The sequence below is a fragment of the Procambarus clarkii genome, unplaced genomic scaffold (assembly GCF_040958095.1).
Source record: "Procambarus clarkii isolate CNS0578487 unplaced genomic scaffold, FALCON_Pclarkii_2.0 HiC_scaffold_99, whole genome shotgun sequence".
Classification (NCBI taxonomy): Eukaryota; Metazoa; Arthropoda; class Malacostraca; order Decapoda; family Cambaridae; genus Procambarus; species Procambarus clarkii.
In genome coordinates this window covers 5,163,186-5,169,821 of record NW_027189132.1, presented here as the reverse complement: position 1 = coordinate 5,169,821, position 6,636 = coordinate 5,163,186, and positions in this window count along the sequence as shown.

Sequence of the window (6,636 nt, the reverse complement as noted above, 5' to 3'; positions counted from 1 at the left end):
TGTCACTTGAACAATTAAGTAATTTGCTTGCTCATATACATAGTGAATTATGTAGCGAAATATATGTAATATGTTGCACTACAGTATGATTATTATTGAGTGCATATTTTTATGAATAATAAATGTTGAACATTTATTGTCTCTTAGACAGGCTGGGGAACTTTGACACCATTAGTACTACATATTGTATTATAAAATTATTTTATTTTGTTACACATAAGTTTGCTGTGTTGTGTGACATGAGTGTTGTATAATGTTGGGATGCTTAAGTGTGATCCTTACCAAGCATATCTGTAGCGTTGACGTCAGCTCCAGTGTTGAGGAGGTTCATCACAGTGTTGTCGTGACCACCTGCAGCTGCCATGTGAAGGGCTGGCAAGCCTGCCAACAGATACCACAATTGTTATTATTCATGAACCATCATGATTCTAGAGGTTTCTGTAAAGTGTTGAATTAAACCTTCCTTGATGAACCACTTGTATACCATTGAAGTGAAATACCAACTCTAAATATTATGCAAATCGATTTTTCATTGTAAGATTAATTGAGGAATATTGGGTTAAACAAATTTCAGATTAGATTACCATTAAAGATGTCCAACATCCCACCAGTTCTTATTTGATAACTTATTGCTCATAACGAATGAGCCAGTGGTGGTATTATGTAAATCAATTAAAAACTTTATTTGAAAATGGTAGCATATATTTTTAAAAAGTAAACATGAAAATTACAGTACATTAGTTATACAAGAGAAAACAGTAACAGAACAGCAAGTAGATATTGCCATTACCTGGATCAGGAACTAAACTGGAAACATATACAAATCTACACTACACTACGTACAGAATTAAAATAGCGTGATATCAAATGAACAAAGTCACAAGGGCCATGATGAGGGTTCGAACATATGTCCGGGATGATCCCAGACGTGCCATAGTCTACTTTTTTATGTCTTTGAGACGCTGCAGGAGCCGTGTGAGGGCAGTATCACTCCCGGTTGTAATTCTTATGACCATGTCGGGGCTCAGTCGACTAAGGCGCATCTGGAATCATGCTGGACGTAGGTTCGAACCCCCATTACGGTCTTTGTGGATTTGTTCATATACCAATCTTTTCAATGCTGGCAAGACTAAACAGATGTACAGCAATCTAAATACAAAATTACATTTTAGGCAAAAATTGAGTGACAGTTATCTAAAAATTTCAAAGATCATATATTGTAAAGATAACATATATATCACAAATATAAGGTAATGAGACAATTTGTCATAGAACTAATATAAATAAATAATACCATGACATTGAATATATTAGCACAGCCTCAGTTTTAACATCAACACATTCTGTGCCTATCCTGCCTCAAAATCACCACAAACCCATAGCCCATACAGCCTCGGTCTGACTCTAGTTGGACTAAAAATGCCTGCCAGTAATCCATCTTTATGTAACATTGTTTCTTTAATCGTGCCAAGCGGGGGAGATCTCATCGAGTAAAGATATTCGAACCCCACAATAGATGAACTTACTAGGGTGAACCGATAGCTCTAGCCTTTAAATTGACCTTCAATAAGTGTCATACACTATAAAGGCTTGGCAATAAAATATTGGTAATACTAGCCTGAGGCAAGAAAATCATTGTTGCCCTCATTTAACCAAATTAACTATTATTGGAATCTAAAAGTTGCGATTTAACGATACTTGAGGGAGAAAAGAGAAACATTGTTGCCATTATCAGTTAAGTAAGATAACTTATGTAGATGCACTAAACACCACCATTCGTTATTTTACAATGCTAGCTATTTGTATGAGCAACAAGATGTTATCTTCACGAATTAATATTATAGTAATTTATGATATCCTGCTTCACACTAGTTGACATCAAACCATACTGTTACGAGCCTTTCCGTAACTGGGTTCTTTTAAAACTATGATCCTACTCAAGTTCAGAGGTCCCTAACACTAAAAAAATTGCGTTCCTTGTGGATTTGTTCATTTGATGCATCACGCTATTGTGATATCTGTGTGTATATATCAGTGTGTTGTTGTATTTTAGAAGAAACTGAAGCTGCTAACCATTTAGTTCCATTTAAACACTCTCGGTCTCAATGTTTATATTGGATATTAGAAACTTTAGATAGTATTTTCAACCTGAATGATGGAACCAACAACTAAGAATATATACATCGTTTTCCTTTCAGCCATCGTTGGGATGCAGAAAAAGCGGCCTTTTATCCCACTGGGGGAAAGCCCTAATATACACAAATAGCCATCGACTAAATGTACTAATACCCTTTGATAGTAAAAGATTAATTAAATGTAAAATTAACAAAAATAAAGTAAATCGGTTTTACCACGATGATTCATACTCTAAGTTCGTTAATAACAACCACATCAACAAAGAATACTGTAAATCCTCAACTGCCTCAGTTATAACCCCAGCCGCATGTTGCAGAGTTGAGAACAGCTAACAGAATACATGAAGATTCTTACTGGGTCCAATACCAACTACTCATGGGCAAAATAATAATAAGAATACAGAAATAGCACCAAAAAAAGTCAATGTCGGTAAGAAAATGACAAATTGGGCTATTTTATGTATCTCTTTTTCTGGATTAGTTTTATTAGTCACGTTTTATCTACTAGGAACAAATATATATAAATCATTATTGTCATTATTAATTGGTATTATAGCTCTTTTATTTATTACATTTATATTAACCTATCATCAATATCAATCAATTGTTTCTTATGCCCAGAAAATAGCCCCTCCAGCTAAACAACTTATAAATTTATTAAATAATTAAATTTCATGACACTTATTATTTTTGCTTGCTGATTCTCATCAAGAAATTACACTTAAAGTTTCCCCTCCACTTAAATTAATAGCAAGTCACCGCTCAACGAATAATATTATTAATAAGAAAGGAAAGGCAGTACTTACTGCCTGCACTGAACCCAAACCACCATCATCCATCACAACATGCGGGGGAATAAACCAGGCCTGAGAGATGGCAATATATATCCACCTAATAAACGAGTTGTGAATACAGGGCATACAGCGACCTGACTCCAGCATGTACCATAAAAGTTTAAAAACGAGCAAGGATAATTTAAACAAATATTTTATTGTGTTTAAGGTTGATCTGAATAATCCAACCATTTTGCTAGAAATTACCTACTTAATATTATCTATTAGATTAAGGAACTCCCCAAAATGCTGTGCATACTAGTGGCTTTATAAAAATGTAAACACATCATGCTATGTACTCTCATAAACCCAATGTAACTTATTGTATATATATAAATAAATAAATCAATAAATTATATATGACAATAATCCTTTAACTATTGACATTGTCATTGGCTTATATCCCGATAAAAACATCAACAAATATTTGAATCTACCACTCTTTAAAAAAGAACTTAATCAATAATAGGTAAAGTGATATGTAATATGTTAACAACAGCAAACATTATATCTCAATACCTCTCTTAATATCATTCCAATTGCATTTTAAATATTTTTTTAGATGAACTCAACATTATAAGAAAAAGTTGGTGTCTTGGAAAAGCTATTAAGCACATTAATAATAATAATCTACGGTTCGTTTTTATTTTGAGATTCCATGAGATTTTCTAGAAAAAACACAAGATGGTTATAAAGCTTTATATCACTGTACCGCTCTTAATACGGCTCCAATCTCGTTTTTTATGATTTTCGTAGATGAACGCAACATTATGAGAAACAGTTGGAGTCTTGGAAAAGCTATTAAGCACATTAAAAATAATATTCAATGGTTCGTTTTCATTTTGAGGCTTCATGAGTTTCTCTAAAAGAAAACAGGCGATCGTTTGCCTAGCTCGCCAGGCGATGATCCCCAGCACACCCTACAGTGAGTTGGCCTGCCATTTCTTATCAGAGCCCACCCACACTAAAATTAATTGTGAATATATGGGCATACACCGACCTGTCTCCAGCATGTACCATAGCATTTTTAAATCGAGCAAGACTTAAAATCTTTCAACTATTGACATTGCCATTGGCTTATATCCCAATAAAAACATCAACAAATATTTGTATCCACCACTCTCTAAAAAAGTACTTTATAATTGGATGAAAATAAAGATTTAACAAGTAAACCATTTAACATAATTTACTAATTCATAAGACATAAGTCACTAATTTATGTTCTTAACATAATATAATAATAATATTTCAAATAAATCAATTGGAAACAATATTTTGAAAATAAAGAAAATCACTCGGTTTATTAGGCAAATCGGGTCTTGCATAGTAGGACGAGAAGTGCATTCTGGCTACTAGGTACGACATAGCCAGAATGCACTGGCTATGAATGCACTTCCAGAATGCACTGGAATATATATATATATATATATATATATATATATATATATATATATATATATATATATATATATATATATATATATATATATATATATATATATATATATATATATATATCGTACCTAGTAGCCAGAACGCACTTCTCAGCCTACTATGCAGGGCCCGATCTGCCTAATAAGCCAAGTTTTCATGAAATAATTGTTTTTTCGACTACCTAACCTACCTAACCTAACCTAACTTAACTTTTTCGGCTACCTAACCTAACATAACCTAAAAAGATAGGTTAGGTTAGGTTAGGTAGGGTTGGTTAGGTTCGGTCATATATCTACGTTAATTTTTACTCCAATAAAAAATAATTTACCTCATACATAATGAAATGGGTAGCTTTATCATTTCATAAGAATAAAATTAGAGAAAATATATTAATTCAGGAAAACTTGGCTTATTAGGCAAATCGGGCCTTGTACTGTAGGCCAAAAAGTGCGTTCTGGCTACTAGGTACGACATATATATATATATATATATATATATATATATATATATATATATATATATATATATATATATATATATTTATATATATATATATATATTAGTATATTTTGGTAGCAGTCTTTCCTGTAGACATATATTATTAAATATGACCGAAAAAGTAAGATTAATATTTCTAACACGAATTTTCTCTATCTTTCTTACGTTTCTTTTCACTGTTGATGGTAATTCAAAGATCAATTCTCCAAAATTAATTTTTATTTCTAGTCTGACGCGACACTTGAGCGCGTTTCGTAAAACTTATTACATTTTCAAAGACTTTAGTTTACAAACACACTACTGAAACTGAATAGAGCTTTGCACATCTTCGAGTTTATATCTACATTTGGGTGAGGTGGATGAGGTGAAAATGAACTTTCAACAATGCGTATTAAATGGGTATTAAATTCTAACACAAGACAGAACACGAAACAATGGGTATTGAATGGAAGTAATTGTAGAAAGCCTATTGGTCCATATTTCTTGATGCTTCTATATTGGAGCGGAGTCTTCAAGTGGGTAGAATATAGTTGTGCATTAATTGGCTGTTGATTGCTGGTGTTGACTTCTTGATGTGTAGTGCCTCGCAGACGTCAAGCCCACTGCTATCGCTGTATCTATCGATGATTTCTGTGTTGTTTGCTAAGATTTCTCTGGTGATGGTTTGTTTGTGGGAAGAGATTATATGTTCCTTAATAGAGCTCTGTTGCTTATGCATCGCTAAACGCCTGGAAAGAGATGTTGTTGTCTTACCTATATACTGGGATTTTTGAGGCTTACAGTCCCCAAGAGGGCATTTGAAGGCATAGACGACGTTGGTCTCTTTTAAAGCGTTCTGCTTTGTGTCTGGAGAGTTTTTCATGAGTAGGCTGGCCGTTTTTCTGGTTTTATAGTAAATCGTCAGTTGTATCTTCTGATTTTTGTCTGTAGGGATCACGTTTCTACTGACAATATCTTTCGGGACCCTTTCCTCCGTTTTATGGGCTGTGGAAAAGAAGTTCCTGTAAATAGTCCAATAGGGGGTATAGGTGTTGTGTTAGTTGTCTCTTCAGAGGTTGCATGGCGTTTCACATTCCTTCTTATGATGTCTTCCACGAAACCATTGGAGAAGCCGTTGTTGACTAGGACCTGCCTTACCCTACAGAGTTCTTCGACGACTTGCTTCCATTCTGAGCTGTGGCTGAGGGCACGGTCGACATAAGCGTTAACAACATTCCTCTTGTACCTGTCCGGGCAGTCACTGTTGGCATTCAGGCACATTCCTATGATTGTTTCCATAGTGTAGACTGCAGTGTGGAAAACTCCGCTCCTTTCCATGACTGTTACATCTAGAAAGGGCAGCTTCCCATCCTTCTCCATCTCGTAAGTGAAACGCAACACAGAATTCTGCTCAAATGCCTCCTTCAGCTCCTGCAGATGTCTGACATAAGGTACCTGTGTAAAAATGTCGTCAACATACCTGCAGTATATGGCCGGTTTCAAGTTCATGTCAACTAAGACTTTTCGCTCGATGGTACCCATGTAGAAGTTTGCAAACAGGACACCTAGGGGAGAACGCATGGCGACCCCATCTACTTGCTTATACATGTGTCCATCCGGGCTCAAGAAGGGTGTCCTCTTTCGTACAAGCTTAGAGTAGTTTCCTTAGACTGTTTTCTTGTATGTCAAGAGGAGTACAGGCCGGATCACGGTACACTCTGTAGGCTATCATCCCGATTGTTTCATCCACAGGTACG